The sequence below is a fragment of the Sorex araneus genome, chromosome 10 (genome assembly GCF_027595985.1).
Source record: "Sorex araneus isolate mSorAra2 chromosome 10, mSorAra2.pri, whole genome shotgun sequence".
Classification (NCBI taxonomy): domain Eukaryota; kingdom Metazoa; phylum Chordata; class Mammalia; order Eulipotyphla; family Soricidae; genus Sorex; species Sorex araneus.
Window position 1 is genome coordinate 15821603 of NC_073311.1, and position 17429 is coordinate 15839031.

The following is a 17429-nucleotide window of genomic DNA, read 5'->3' on the forward strand; positions in this document are numbered from 1 at the left end:
TTATTTAGTGAGTCACAGTGAGGGTACAGTTACAGATTCATACATTTCGTGCTTGTTTTTCCCTCATACAGTGTTCTGGAGCCCACCCCTCCACCAGTGTCCATTCTCCACCACCAATGAACCCAGTAACCCTCCCATCCCCCAGTCCCATCCCCCCAACCTCACCCCGCCTCTGTGGCAGGGCATTCCAATTTGTTCTCTTTCTCTCTCCTTTTGGGTATTGTGGTCTGCAATAGGGGTATTTAGTGGCCATCATGTTCGGTCACTAGTCCACTTTCAGCACGCATTTCCCTTACCACGAGGGATCTTCAATCACATTTTATTTGGTGTTCCCTTCTCCATTATGTATGACTTTCCCCCAGCATGTGAGGCCAAGTTCCAAGCTATGGAGTCAACCTCCTGGTATTATATACTACAATTCTTGGGTATTAGTCTCCTACTCTGTTATTTTATATTTCACAAATGAGTGCAATCTTTCTATGTCTGTCCCTCTCTTTCTGGCTCATTTCACTTAGCCTGATACTTTCCATATTGATCCACTTATATGCAAATTTTATGACTTCATCTTTTCTAATAGCTGCATAGTATACCATTGTATAGATGTACCAGAGTTTCTTTAACCAGTCATCTGTTCCTGGGCACTGGGGTTTTTTCCAGGTTCTGGTTATTGTAAACAGTGCCGCGATGAACATATAAGTGCAGATGTCATTTCGACTAAACTTTTTTGTTTCTCCAGGATATATTCCCAGAAATGGTATTGCTGGATCAAACGGAAGCTCAATTTCTAATTTTTTGAGAATCGTCAATATTGTTTTCCAAAGGGGCTGGACCAGACGGCACTCCCACCAGCAGTGCAGGAGGGACCCTTTCTCCCCACATCCTCTCCAACAGCGGTTGCTTTTGTTCATTTGGATGTGTCCCATTCTCTGTGGTGTGACGTGGTATCTCATGGTTGTTTTGATCTGCATCTCTCTGATGAATAGTGATGTAGAGCATTTTTTCATGTACCTTTTAGCCATTTGTATCTCTTCCTCGGAAAAGTTTCTATTCATTTCTTCGGCCCATTTTCTGATGGGGGTTGGATGTTTTCTTCTTGTAGAGTTCAACAAGTGCTTCATATACCCTTGATATCAACCCTTTATCAGTATTGGGTGAATATTTTTTCCCACTCTGTAGATTGCCTTTGTATTCTGGTCACTGTGTCTTTTGCGGAGCAGAAGCTTCTTAGTTTAATATAGTCCCATTTGTTTATCTCTGTTTCTACTTGATTGCTTAGTTCCGTGTCCTCTTTGAAGATACCATTCGCTTCAATATCATGAAGGGTTTTGCCGACCTTGTCTTCGATGTACCTTATGGATTGTGGTCTGATGTTGAGGTCTTTAATCCATTTTGATCTGATTTTTGTGCATGGTGTCAGGTCGAGGCCTAAGCCCATTCTTTTGCATGTGGTTGTCCAGTTATGCCCACACCAATTGTTGAAGAGGCTTTCCTTGCTCCATTTCAAATTTCTTGCCCCCTTATCAAATATTAAGTGATCGTACATTTGGGGTTGTGTGTAGGGATATTCCACCCTGTTCCATTGGTCTGCCGCTCTGTCTTTGTTCCAGTACCATGCTGTTTTAATTGTTACCGCTTTGTAGTAAAGTTTAAGGTTGGGGAGGGTGATGCCTCCCATCATCTTTTTCCCAAGAATTGTTTTATCTATCTGTGGGCGTTTATTGTTCCATATAAATTTCAGTATTGCTTGATCCATTTCTTTGAAGAATGTCATGGGTATCCTTATAGGGACCTCGTTAAATCTGTATAGTGCTTTGGGGAGTATTGCCATTTTGACAACTTGTATCTCTTGTACCACTTGTCATCCCATTGATCTTTGATTTGCTCGAGCGGGCGCCAGCAACGTCTCCATTTGTCCTTGTCTTGTGCTAGTGTAGCACAATGGTATCTACTCACTCCAGTAACATGAATAGCCTCAAACCTATTGTTTAGTGTTTTGACTAAGAAGTCTGACCATCTCATAGGTGGGCAGTCATGCAGTATTTTGATATCCCGTGGAATCCACTCAGTAACAGCTCTAGTCCAGCGGTCATCTCTAAATCGCATTATGTGTCCATCCCATCTGATTTTAAACGCCTTGGCAAATGAGACAGAGTTCCCGATTCTTGATCATCGACAGAGGTCAGAACTCTGGATTCCTTCTTTCTCTTGAGTGAAATGTGATATTTCAAGCATAGCTCTTTTGATTCCTCTCTGGGATCCCCAAATAGCATTCTCATCCTGTTTTCGTAGGGCCCAGGTCTCTGAGGAATATGTTGGTGCAGGAAGAATGGTGGAGTCAAAAAGATGTGCCCAAAGCTGGAGTTTCTTCATCTTCTTAACCACTTCTTCGACACTCTTGAAAGCATTGCACGCAGCTCTCTTCCTCCTGCCAAGTTCTGGTGCCAAGTGTTACTCATGTTGAGTTCTCGACCCAGGTACACATAGCTGCTGCATTTGGAAATGTTCGTTTCATTGAGAGAAAATGGAACATCAGGGACTAGTTCATTTTTCATGAACATTGTCTTGGTGAGATACAGCTGTAGTTTGACCTTTCCACACTCGCAGTCAAAGTTGGCCAGCATTTGTGCCGCGTGGCTAATGTTTGGTGTTACTAGAACAATGTCATCAGCGAAGCAGAGGTGGTGTAGTTGCCAACCCTCTATCTTTACTCCCACTCCTCCCAATTCCAGTCATCACATGATGTTCTCGAGGGTGGCACTGAAGAGTTTCGGTGAAATGGTATCACCCTGCCAAACCCCTCTCTACATCAATGATCACTTCCTTGTAGAATGGTGAGAATCTGGTGGTGAATCCATAATACAGCTCATGGAGGATCCTGATATATTGAGTTTGAACACACTGCTTGGCTAGATCTTTGATGACCACTTCAGTTCCTTCTTTAAATTGATCAATGTTAGACAGACCGGCATCTTAAAATCTCATGAAGCTTCAATGAGCTTGGTCACCGGGTGGATATGGTCAGTCGTGCTGAATCCCTTTCAGAACCTGGCTTGCCCACATGGTTGTCCTCCATCTAGTATTCTGCCTATTCTATTCAGGATGACTTGAGTGAATAACTTTAGACAATGGATAACAGGCAGATCGGGCAATAGTTGCCAGTGTTGTGGATGTCTACCTTCTTATACAACAGGGTGATCATGCTGGTTTTCCATTGGGACAGAACCTCGCATTTGACAGGCTATCAAAGAGATCTGAGTAAAAGTTGTGAATAATCCTCTCCATTGCTCTTCTAGAAGATGTGATTAGATTAAGACGTCAGAGGGCAGTCACCTTGGTCTTGTAGTTGGCAAAGAACAGGCGAGCATTGCGAATACTTTCCCTGGCTTCTGCCGCATCAGCCAACATCGCTGCTCTTCTCTCTTTGAGGTCTTCCTTTATCACCTCTCTGCACAGCTTTGCGAGCTTGGACATTAGCTTGTGATTGCCTGAGGCTTGTGCCGAACCATGTTGGCAAATGAGCTCGAGTTTCCGAAGACAGCCATCTGTTTGTGGCTTTCCCACTCTTGGCATTTTTTGTGCAGTCATGGAGGTACTGAACACTCCGTTGATCGTATTCCCATATTCCTTGTCAATGTTGTCAAGGACGGCATCTTTCCATGTTGCCACAACAGTGCCAAAGAGCTCCCAGTTGGTGGTCATTCTGGGAGTTCTCTTCTTAAACTTAAACTCTGCAGTCTTTTCTCCCCGCTCTGAAGTAGAATTTTGCATGAAGGAGATGGTGGTCCGATCCAGTTTGGAATTTTGGGACAATAGCGACATAGGTCAGGCAAAACCTTCGATTGAATATGATGTGGTCAGTTTCATTGTGGAACTGTCCACCGGGAGACTTCCATCTCCAACGTTTAGATTCGGCTTTCTGGAACTGTGAGTTACCATAGATGGTCTTGGTCGACATGATGAACTCAGACAGTCTCTCACCCTGTTCATTCCATTCTAGGCCATGGGTCCTGAAGTGCAGTTCTTCAGGCGACCTTCTCGGTCCTATCTTGGCATCAAAAACATCAACATTAATCTTGTAGAAGGTGTGGTCTTTTTTATAGAACTTCTCCACCTCCATGTAGAACTTCTCAATGTCTTCATCATAGTAGTTAGATGCTGGTGCATAGATGAGGAAGATAGAAACTGCCGGCAGTGAACCACATCTATTCAAGTGTAATGGTCTGATTTGGGTTGTTAGGCATTCGTATGAATCAATGCTCATGGCCAAATTCTTGTTGACAAGGATACCGACACCACCTATGCATCTATTTTCACATGTTCCAAGGAACAGTTCTTCTCTAGTGTGGAAAATGGCCTGATGTGATCGATGCCCTCTTATTTAGATCAGAACAATGTTGTACTTGATCTTTTGTGCTTGCAGCAATAGGTCCTCGATGGATGCTTCCAATGCCAGCGTATGTGCATTGAAAGTCAGTGTCACTGTCATCCTGTTGCTCATTGATTCGTTCGAGCGGGCACCAGTAATGTCTCTCATTGAGAGACTTATTGTTACTATTTTTGGCATATCCAATACACACGGGTAGCTTGCCAGGCTCTGCCATGCAGGCTCCATACTCTAGGTAGCTTGCCGGGCTCTCTGAAAGGGGTGGAGGAATCGAACTCGGGTCGGCCACATGAAAGGTGAATGCCCAACTGCTGTGTTCTCGCTCCGGCCTGCGTTGAAAGTACAGACAGTTATTTTAGTCTTTCTTTGTTTTGGCAGTCTAATTTGACCTGAGATTTTATCAGCCTTTTTTTGCTCATCCTTCATAGCGCTGCCATATTGGGGGCTCTTTCGGTGTCAGGCGAATGAGGCCAATTGTTGTTACTGTTTTTATCATATCAAATATGCCACAGGTAGCTTGCCAGGCTTTGCCGTGTGGGCGGGGTACTCTTGGTAGCTTGCCAGGCTCTCTGAAAGGGATGGAGGCTTTTAGGGTGGCTCTAATCGCTCTTACAGGTGTTCCCATGGTTCACACCACATTTGAATCCCAACAAATATGGTGCAGAAATCATGGAAATGGGGTATTAAGTGTCTTATGATGTGTCATGCTGCCTGCTTCACGACCGCTTGGTCAGGAAAGTGGCCAGAAGCTTGGCGGTGGCTGGGTAGTGGAGGTAGTGGAGGTCAGCCGATGGGGTAATTATCTGGTGCCCGTAGGGTGGGTCGTCTGGGTGTGATCCCTGGGGCATCAGAGATTAGGGAAGGCAGACAGAGGGTCTCTTTTACCAAGTCTCATTGATCCTGGAGTTCAAGGTCACAAAGTTCTGCTTTACCTGGTTCTGTGTGGCTTCACTCATGTGTGAGGTTCGGCCTCAGTGTCCAGAAAGTGGCTGGAGCATGGAGTTGGCTGGCTAGTGGAGGTCGCATTAAGTACCACGCATTCAATACGTGGTCTACAGCATTAAGTTTCAATTTTTATAATTATTCAAAAGCAGCATACTCAGACATATCAATTTTATGAAAGTGAAATATTAAAATATATCTGAAAGCTACTTATGTCATTACTTCAAAAACTTTAAACTTCATTTTATAACCAACTTGGATCTCTCAGACTCTGAGGAGGATATCAATATATAGATTTCTGTCATCTCATATTTTTAACATTTTTCTTTTGATGCATACTTCCTGATTTGGAGAATATAATTTTAAGTTAAAAATGGGATATGTATAATATATTTAAAGTACCTACCTACAGTATATTGTTTAATATTCTTAGTTGGAATTATTTAAAAATAGTATTTATAACCTTTTTTTACTCTGTGACAAATGACATATCTTTGGATTTTTAACCCTTTGGATCTTTTATAATTAAATTTTGTTTTATTTAAATAATACAAATTGTGAGCTCTATTTTAAAATAGTTGAACAAGTTCTTGACTTAATTATCTGCATTAATTATTTAGAGAATATAGAAATTTTATTCTTCCATCCCTCTGGGAGAGGTTGGGAAGCTACTAAGAGAATCCTGCCCACACAGCAGAGCCTGGCAAGCTACCCGTAGCATATTTAATATTCCAAAAACAGTAACAAGTCTCACAATGGAGACATTACTGGTGCCCGCTTGAGCAAATCAATGAACAATGGGATGACAGTGTTATAGTGCTATAGTGCTACAAATTCCCAAAACAAGGTTTTCTCTGTAGATCAGTTTCTAGACGTAATTTTAGAATATTTTATTTGTTGAATTTTTTTTTAATGCTAAGTGATCAAAAAATGTCATACTTGAAATTGACTTACAAATTTATAATGGAAACTGCCATTTGTTTTCATGAATATTGATCAACGGACATAAGACAAATTGATAAAAGCCTAGCTACACTTAGAGAAAAAAGCCCACCTCCCCACCCCACATTCATCCCAAATTAGCAAGTGACTCTCATAGAGCATTCTATACAGAGTAGCTAATTTCAGCCAGTCTGAGCACCATTTGGGCTTCAGGACCAAAGATCTTCTAGGTCTTCCTTCTCCAGATTTTGCCAATAGTTTCTGAAAGCCCATCCCAGAAAACCTGACAGTGCCAGGAGAATTCCAAGTGAACACCATCACTGTTGGTACTGGCCTCCCACAGCCTTCCTTAGACACTCATAACTGAGCCTTCTTTTTAAGGACAATAGAATCTGTGCATTATGGTAATGTCTATTCCACCTACCCCCAATACATCAGGTTGCCTTTCCATGCTTTTATCTTGAGTTTTAAGTGAAAACTCTCCACCCAGGTGGGAGTTAGCACTTGGAAGTTTGCACTTCAATTAGGGACCATACTTGGTATTGCTCAGGAATTACTCCTCATTCTGTACTCAGGGATCACACTCAGTAGTGTTCAGGGGACCATATGGTATACCAGGAACCAGAATCAGTTGACCCATGCAAGGCAAGCACCCTACCTACTGATCTACCACTCTGGTTCTAGCACATAGAAATTTGAAGCATATTAATAGGGACATGCAACTGAAGAGATAAATTTTAGTTAACAAAACAGGAAATTATAACTGTCAGTGGGGCCTAAGTGTATGTACTAAAGTCAAAGAGACACTTGAGTGACTAAACTCAGGAAAGTATTTTTCTGGCATTAATTTGATTTCTGATTTTGGTTTTTGAAACATCAGTTATCTTTTAATTGAACCATTGTTTTGTCTTTATTATTCATAATTGCTTCATCTTTTAACCATGTGTACTTTAAGAAGTTACTTCTACCTTTTCCTCCACATTACTAATTTTATTTTATGTAGCACTGATGATAATATTTATTGCTTCTATTACACATATATCTCTAATTCGTACATTTACTTAATTCCCCGTGATTTGGGACACGTTTTTTAAATTACATTTATTGAGAATTCAATTAAATGGTTTCTAAAGTTTGTATTATTTTAATAAGCATATTTTATTTTTAGTAAAAGATAAAAGAAATATGTATCTTAAGTTAAATATCTGACAACACAAATATCTAATAACTTCAAAAGTACTAGAGTTTAGGGCCTGAAGCGATAGCACAGCGGGTAAGGCTTTTGCCTTGCACGTGGCTAACCTGGGTTCGATTCCCAGCATCTCATATGGTCTCCCGAGCACCACCAAGAGTGATTCCAGAGTGCAGAGCCAGGAGTAATCCCTGTACATCTCTATAAGCCTTAAATAATAACCTCTATTGTTCCTTTCTTCCTGCTCCCCTCTCACTTCAGTTATTCTTCATTGCTGCTGCGTTTTGGGTATATATATATATATATATATATATATATATGTGTGTGTGTGTGTGTGTGTGTCTATATATATGTGTGTATGTATATGTATATATGTACATATACTTATGTATATATGCATATGTATATATATGCATGTGTCAAGCATACCTTCTATAAATTGATTCTTATACAATATATTTATGTTTGGTTAGTAAAACATTCTTAGCTATTGCAGTGTTCACTGTCTTTAAATGCTTAATGCCAAAATGAATCATTTAAAAAGATCTGTAAAAGTGCTTATATATTTGTCTTCTGTTAAAAATATTTTTCAATTTCACTAAGTGTAGCAGACACAGTTTTCCTTTATAAAAATAGTAAATGATTAGTTTATGTATTCTTAAAGCCATTGCACAGTATATGACAATTAAGTCAGTCTTATATGATTCAAAAAACTGTTGCATTTTAATAAATAAAAGTATATTTAGGCTAAATATAAAGTAAACATCCACATATTCAGAGCTAATTATTTGGATTTCACAGGTATAGCTATATTATACATTTTAGAGAATTAATAATTAATGCCTAATGCTCTTCACATGAATTTTGAACATTCTTATCTGAATGAATGCACTACAGAATATGGATGTATCAGTGCTACTGTTCTATGTTGTAAAACTATCTTTATTGGTTTTTATTATTGCAATTTTTGGGTCTCCACAGACTATTTCACCAGTTTGTAATATTTGGCAGTAAAATCTTGTTGAAGATTAAGAAAATATCTGTTATAGAAGTCCATTTCTTTTTAAACACTATCCTTAGATTTGATAACTCTTCTAAAGTGAATTTAGAGGGGCAATGATCAGCACAATCTTCAAATATTGCCCGATTTTGTTAGTTTATTTACCTTCTTAGCTAAAACCTAAGAAAGGCAACTGTTTTTCTTTTAGTATCTCCAGACACTGATGATTCAGTTTTTTTCCTCAGTTCCAGAATATTTTTCACAGAAATCCTTTTCTCTTAATTTGTACTGCTGAGTAGGAAGTTACTCTCAACAAAAGAAGTAGATTTTTCAAGCAGTTCAAGAATTGTATTTCAGGTCACTTGACTCTTTGCTGTCTCACAAACTAAAACTTGTGACTTGGGTCAAATGGGGAGCTAGGGAAGTGGCCTTAAACACTGTTACTGCCTCTTTACCCCTCAGACTTGAGTCACCCAAGGGAAAATCTGGGTGAATTTGAACTGGTAATGTCTGACATGAGCACCAGTATGGCATGAATGCTAATATCCCACCTGTTCCCGAAGGCAGCTGTAAAGCTGTACTAGAAGTATACTTGATGCAAATGGTGTGGGAACTCGTATCTACCAGCTAAGTTCTCTGGTTGCTGTGAACTAATGCTAGAGTTTGTAATCACTCTTCTTAAATATAGGAAAATCGGTCTTAATTTCTGCCCAAATTTTCCAGGATACTTGCCTTCCCTTGCAGAAAAGAATTTCAGGAGGAGACAAAATAATTAAATAAAATTTTTATTTAGAAAAATAGAAGTGCAGAGGGAGTATTAAATACCTATGGCAATAGAAAGAAAGAGCAGAAAAACTGGTCTTCAGTAGGAAAATTGACACTAGGGCAGGTGTTAGAGACATAAGTTAGGGAAGGGAACATGAGGACAATGTGGAAGGGGACAAGTGACTGGCACAGAGGCAGGTTAGGGAAGAAAATGGGGACACTGGTGAAGGATAGTGGGCACTGGTAAAGGGATGGGTGTTGGAACAATACATACCTGAAATGCAAAAATATTATAACTTTGTAATTCGTGGTGTGGACTGGAGCAATAGCACAGCTGTAGGCCTTGCACATGGCTGACCAGGGTTTGATTCCTCTGTCCCTCTTGGAGAGCTCAGCAAACTACCAAGAGTATCCCACCCACACAGCAGAGCCTGGCAAGCAACCATGGCGTATTTCATAAGCAAAAAACAGTAACAAGTCTCACAATAGAGACACTACTGGTGCTTGCTCAAGCAAATTGATGAACAACAGGATGACAGTGCTACAGTGCTAACTGGTGGTGATTCAGATTACAAAAAAAGCTAAAACAAAAGAATGTGCAGGAGGGAGAAAAGATAGAGAAAATGAGATGAGGGAAACAGAGACAAAGAGAGTAAGAGAGGGAACAAAAGAGGGAGAGAGAGGGGAGAGAGAGAACGAGAGAGTGAGAGTGAGAGAGGACAGAGATATGTTGAAGAAAGAACACACTTTCCCCCAATGGAAGTGAGGGAACCTAGAATCTTAACTTTTTGTTGAGATATGAACTTACCCAAGATGGAGAACGTGCACAAAGAGAAATAAAAATGTACACATCTTATTCAGATGCAGGTAAATCCCTCAAAGGAAGATAACGAATGTATTCTACCTATAAAAAGTTGTTGGTCTATTTTGTTCGGTTTTCTTTTGTTTCCTTAGTTTGGGGGCTGCTTCCAGGAAAAGCACCTACTGTACTATCTGTCCAGCTCCCATAGACTTGGTTTTACAACAGCGGTTTCTCTAACCTGTCCCCGCCTGGGGCTTTCTGTGTTGAATTGGACTCTTGATGGTCTTTTCATACTCTTATATGACCTTTGGTTACTCTTGAAGTTTCTTTTCTTGACCCTCTATGGGTGGCACTGTACTTTCTGAAAATGGGTGGTAGGGTTTTTTTTTTTTCATCTCCAAAAAGTTCAGTATTTGCATCATAAAAGACTCAGCTTTTCTGTGCTTTTTTGCATCTTAAAGGGGGCAGCTTGAGAGCTAATGACTGAATAACTTCTTGTTCACTTTATTATGAAAAATAAATGACCAGAGCCCCGTCTCTAATTTTCTGCTAAAATACATAAGATATTTACTTGCTCCAGGTATTTCTCTAGCAGTTGTACTCAAATTTAAACTTCTAGACCTCATTTCTCTGAGTTTTGTGTCCTAAGTCTTGCTGATAGTACATACAAGAGTATATGAGTTAAATGACTCAGCATTTGCTTTATCATTATCTGCTTAGTTTTAAACTACTACTAACAATGAATCTCCATTTTTAGATTTGCAATTGAAACACCTTTATCCTGTTGTTTGTTACCCTGAAAATTGGGAAAGTTTTCTATATGTATATGTTGTTGCTGTTGCGGGCAGATAGAGAGGTCTATGGTAATGATTTGGGGGAAATAAAAAACAAAAACAAGAAACTGCCTAGCCCTGATATAGCCCAAAAGCACAAGGAATGCTTGAAGACACTGCATTTTGTCAATGAGGAAGCTGAGACAATACTAAGAGAAATTTGGACCCTTCTGAAAAGGCTAAGGAACAAAAGAATCTAATAGGTCATGACAAGAATAAGAAAAGACCATCAAGAGTCAGGGCTTTTCCTAAGACTGTATTATTGTCACTATATCACTGTCATCCCTTTGCTCATTGATTTGCTTGAGTGGGCACCAGTAACGTTTCCATTGTGAGACTTGTTGTTACTGTTTTTGGCATATCGAATATGCCACAGAGATTTGGCATATCGAATATTGCCAGGCTCTGTCGTGAGGGCGAGATACTCTCAGTAGCTTGCCTGGCTGGGTTGGCCACATGCAAGGCAAACCCCCTACCCATTGTTCTATCACTCCAGGCTACAATGATTCATTAAAATAAAAAAAATTTAAAAAAAGAAATTCCTTAGAGAGACAGAAAATAATATAGGTCTGAAGTTTAGAACAAAGAAAGGAAGATCATGAAAGAAAGATAATGTGCAGTTAAACTAAAAACTTTCACTTTTCTTATGTTAACTGGTCAAATGAACATGTTCAAAATTATTCAAATATTTAAGATTAGCTATATATTTTATGTACATGCAAGTCTTTTCATATGTAAATGAAATAAATGACAGTAACATTATAAGGGACAAGTAGAAGGAATCAAGACTGTGGTTAAAACATATTCTAATCCATGAAGTGGCATAATGATATTTGAAGCATAATTAATGGGAAGTGGGTGGCAAAATACACCATGCAAACACTAATTAGGGAAATCCAGAGTATTACGTTAATTTTAGTCAAGTAATTTTCTTATTTTCCCAAAGACAGCAAACAGGGATAAAGACAGGCATTACATAAAGAATAGATACACCTATTTAGGAGCTGGAGAGATAGTATAGGCTAAGGTACTCACTTTGCATGGCAGTCTCTAACCACTGTGGGGTGCAACCCTTCCAAGCACAAGCTGGTTGCTCTTGAGAACCACCGGGTCTGGTCCTAACTACTCTTCCCCCAAAGAGATGACATTTATTTAAAGAAATATGTATTGGAGATTTACTCTCCTAAGACAACAACCATATTAACTTTTATGTTTGCAGAAAACTCCAGGCCAAGATAGGTTGTAGAAATTTTATGTAACCTCCCTAAAGCCATTCTTTACTTTTTTTCTGCTCTCGAGAGCCCATGTTCTCTCTTGAACATAGCACTGTCTTTCTCGCCACTGACATTTGCTTTAATAAGTATCTTAAAAAACAAAACAAACAAACAAACAAACAAAAAACTGTTTTACTTCACTGGTTCACCTTCTTCTGAAATTCATTTTTGCTAGGGAAGGTGGCATTTTTGGAACACTTGAGCCAACTGAGCTGAGGATTGACTTCCTTTTGCTGTAAAAAAAAAAAAAATCCTCACTCTAGCCTGATCCACAGCTCCTGGATTGCTCAGACTGTGGCGACCAGTTCCCGGACACTGCATAATAAGTGACTTGTAGATGCTATTTGATGGCTCACTCCTGGGGCTGACTGGACACGGCAACCATGCTGCATAGATGCTCTGGCTGACTTATCAGTCTTGACCCATCCCAGGCCTTTCACTGGGTAAACCGAGGAGGGCTGAACAGAGTTGTGAAAGTGCAGTTTTCTCAAGACTAAGTTCCTTGCTCTCCACTTCACCCAAGTCACCAGCAACAATATATGGGAGATGGGTGTCTCTCAACCAATACTCAGAGTCTATTTATCAACCTGCAATGCTTATGGGACTCCAAGGGCCATAACCAGGCATTCTGGAAGGCACTTGTGGTGCCAGGAATCAAACAACAGTACACACAGGAAATGCATGAGCCCAAACTATCCTGCTATCTTCCCCAACACCTCATTGCTTTTTGTTTTCAAGCTTCAGAGTACATACTCATAAAAGATTCACACATACTAGACACTGCCTTCTAAATTTTGAGACAAAAAAAGAAATTGGCAATTATAGGCATAAATATTGACCCATGCTATCCACTTTAGCCAACCCCCCTTTCTCTGTTCTCCTATTTTTGCTTCTGTCTCTTCAACCTATCAGTCTAGAATCACATCACAGGTACTCTCCTCATAATGCAGGTTGTTACTTCCCAACCCCACCCCCAGTATTTCAAAATAAGCTCTTATAACAGGATTTTAAAAAGAAAATCGTTGTCATTTCTCTTTCCCTTTGTTCTATTACTGTGTTGCTTTATTCTTTCAACACAAGTTGAAAGGTGCTGTTACGGCTCTCTTCTCACCCTCCAAAACACAGACACAAACCACACAGGAAATAGCCCATTCACAAAAGTCTGCTGTCCCATGTAGCAGTAAGAGGTCTTCTTTATCATATTATTATTAGTGATACGGGAACCCTGAAGAGCCTGGACTAGAGGGCTAACACAGCCACTTCTCCAACTCTTCCTGGAGTTGACTTATTGCTTAGGTTGATGGCAACATTGGCATGGGATGTGCAGCCAATGTGAGGAGACAGCAAGTAACTGAGAATCACATGCAAAGCACAGTTCTGGCAGGTGGATAGCATGGAATAATGGATCCCCGATGTCCTTAGAAGAGCATCCCTCTTACTCTTGCCGTTCAAGGCACTCAGGCCTGTATAATAATGCTGACAACTTTCATACTTTTACTGTACCATCTTTTTCTACTACTTGACCAGTGCTTTGACATACACAGTTTTGAAGCCCAAATATTACTTGACAACCCAATGAAGATACTCAACCACTTGCTATCTCAAATGTCTACCAGCTTCAGCAGGAATGTTATAATCCTCCATGCAGCCCTCTAAATACAGTCTGCACAGCTACTACCAATAATCCAATGGAGACTTTTTGTGTTTTGGGGAAACAACCAGTGTCCTTATTTTCTCTTCCATTTCTCTTTGATTTGGACCATAATGGCAACAAGCAATGCCAGCAAAGCTCCTTAAAAGAGAATCATTGACTTGCAAAGCTTTAGTCTAAATGTAATCAAGTCACCTTAGTAATTACTACTTCCTAATGTTTTCAAAGCTAGGAAATCTCAGAAGGTAACAATAGAGCCAAGTTTTAGTGAATAGTGACAAATTTCAGTAAGAGATCAGAAATATGAAGGTACACTTGTTTTGTTCAGTTAGCCATTGATATCTAAAATGAATCAGAGAGTAAAATTGACTCAAATCAAAACCCACACCAAAAGCATTAGGGAGATTTATTTCTATCTCCTTTCACTGCTATCATATAGATTGTGACTACCTAGGTGATTGGTTTCAGTAGTTAGCACTTATATACAACTCAGATTATTTAGACTTCATTATTTTTTCACTTGCCTGTTACGATGTGTATACTCTGAGTTTGTTTTTCTTTTGCAACTTATATGCCAGAAATTCTTTTAGATTTTGTATGGTTAATCTTTTTGAATGTTTTAATTTTTTACGAGTAGATAAATGTGTGTATTAATAGCATACTAATGACCCATATAAAATAAATCTACATCTTTACTCTCATTATTCATTATATTTTTCATCTATTAACACTTTTTAAAAAACTTTTTTTTGAGACAGGCACACTTACTGATGCTCAGGAATTACTCCTGGCTCTGCACTCAGGAGTCAGTCCTGGCTGTCATTGGGGGAATTTATGGGATGCTGGCAATCAAACCCAGGTTGGTCACATGTAAGGCAAGCACTTTCCCTACTGTACTCTCTCTCCAGCTATTAATAATAGTATTTTTATTGACTTAGGAAAATGTATCTTTCTCTTACCCTACACTATACAAATATTTATATATACACTTTCTCTTCTTTCATATCAGAAGGTAATTGTCACTGTCACTGTCATCCCATTGCTCATTGATTTGTTTGAGCGGGCACCAGTAAAGTTTCTCATTGAGAGACTTATTGTTACTGTTTTTGGCATATCCAATACGCACGAGTAGCTTGCCAGGCTCTGCTGCACCGGCTCTATACTCTCAGTAGCTTGCTGGGCTCTCCGTGAGGGGTGGAGGAATCGAACTCGGGTCGGCCGCGTGAAAGGCGAATGCCCAACTGCTGTGCTATCGCTCTGGCCCAGCAGGTAATTATGATTAATTATTCAGGTTTTTATATTGCTAAGGACTGATTTGATCCACAGCATTCCTTGGTTCCCCAAGTATCATCCAGGTAGCTCCATTAGCTCTCAGGCCAAATAATGACTCATTTGATGGTATGTAGTTGGTCTAGATATTGCTGAGAGTTGGCTCAGAGCCCCCTGAGCACTGTTTGAGAGACCCTTATATTTTATATGTAAAATAAAACTGAATTTATTTTTGTAACAGAATATTTATTGCTACGGGTATACTTCTTTTAATTAAATGCTTCTTTGGGAGTGCCCTGCCACAGAGGTGGGGTGGGATGGGGGGGTGAGGTGGGGTGGTGGGAGGGATACTGGGTCATCAGTTGTGGAGAATGGGCACTGGTGGAGGGATGGGTACTCAAGCATTGTATGACTGAAACACAAGCATGAAAAGTTGTAAGTCTGTAAAGAAATAAAAATAAATAAATAAATAAATAAATAAATAAATAAATGCTTCTTTGGGTAGTGCGATTTTGATATTATTTCTTTTGTATATCTGCTAAGGTATTTTAAATATTTTTACACAGGAATGAATGCAGATGTTACTGGTGCCCACTCGAGCAAATCGATAAACGCCAGGATGACAATGATACAGTGAATAACAATTATAAAAATGTGGAGCTGGAGAGATAGTACAGTGGATGAGAAACTTGCTTTGCATGTAGCTGAATCAGATATTATCCTGATATCTGGTATCACATATTGTCCCCTGAGCACTTTCAAGAGTGATCCCTAAACACAGAGGTAGGAGATAGTCCGGAGCATCAGTGGGTATGGCAGTAAACCCCCCCAAAAAAATCATAAAGATTTTTTTCAGAAATGTTGTATACTTTTGCTTAAAAAGTAACAACAACAACAAAAACAGATGCCAAACCTACCTCAACTGCAAGTCCAGAACTGCTTAGATTGACATCACAAAACCTGGGAGTTTCATATCATTCAGCTTCTGCACCATAAAGTAGTTTACATAAAATAACAACAGTTTCACCAATACACACTCGCACACACACACACACACACACACACACACACAAGTAGGGCTATAAACGTTTAGATCACAGGCTTAAGAGATCACCTAGATTTGATTGTATAGTCTAAGCAGTTATTAGTTGTATGACTGGAGACAAATTGCTTAAAATTTACTTGGTATATTTCCTGATGTATAAAATAAAAATATAGAACTTCCCTCATAGTTGACTGTTTCTGCTACGATCACTGGAAACTTAAGTACCTGGCTAAATTCTTCATCGTATCTAAAATCCTTCAATTACCTAAAAAATGTCATATCTACATTTATACCAATTCAAGATGAGAGCTTTCTGGTGGTTTTATCTTCTCGGTACTTGTGACCTTTGCAGCTAATGGATTTGATTAACCACTCTGAGGGCCACATCCTGAACCTTGTCATCACCTTACTGACATCTCACACTCTGTAACCACAGGCTTTTTATTCCTCTGTACTTCTTCTGTTCCCACTGTCATTACACCTCTAAAACGTCGGGTTCAGTCTCCAATTCAGTCAGTGAAAATGTATTCAATGTCTTTTATGTCCCAGAACTGTTTTGATGGTTCTTCATATATTAAAAAAAACTCATTAAATATATAACTTCCCTGATAAATTCTTGTAACTTCTTTTTGGGGGAGGAGGAGTGTTCATGGGTGTGCATTGAGGGGAGTTGGGACAGACCCTGCAGTGCTCAGGGCTTACTTCATGCTCTGCGCTCGGGCATCTCTCCTGGAAGTACTGGGTTACTATATGTTATTCAAGGATTGAACCTGAATCAGCCACATGCCCTATCCTCAAGCACATTCTCTAAGCTTTGAAACAGAAAAAAATCTGATTTTCGCAGACCTTCAGTAAATTTCTCTTGCCTGGGCCAATTTTTCTGTGCTAGACATAAAAAAGTAAAATAACTTTTGCTCTCTTATTATTCACGTAGCATTATGACAGAAACTTACCCTTATTGCAATTTGGAGTAGTTCGAAGTGTTTAAAACTTCAAGCAGGGCATAAATACATGTAATTCCTATCACTCCTTTGGTTTCTGGTATTTCCACTGTTCCTACTACTAAGATCACAGTTCACGTTATAATGCACCATCATTTGGTCATTTCTACCTTTGGTCAGGTGGTCTTCGGGGAAGTGTAATAAAAGAAAATGTGGAATAAAAATCATTAATAAAATGTCTGTGTAGCTACCTCTTTTTGTTTTTTTGCTTTTTGAGTCACACCCTGCAATGCACAGGGGTTACTCCTGGCTCTGCACTCAGGAATCACCCCTGGCAGTGCTCAGGGGACCATATGGGATGCTGGGAATCGAACCGGGTCGGCCGTGTG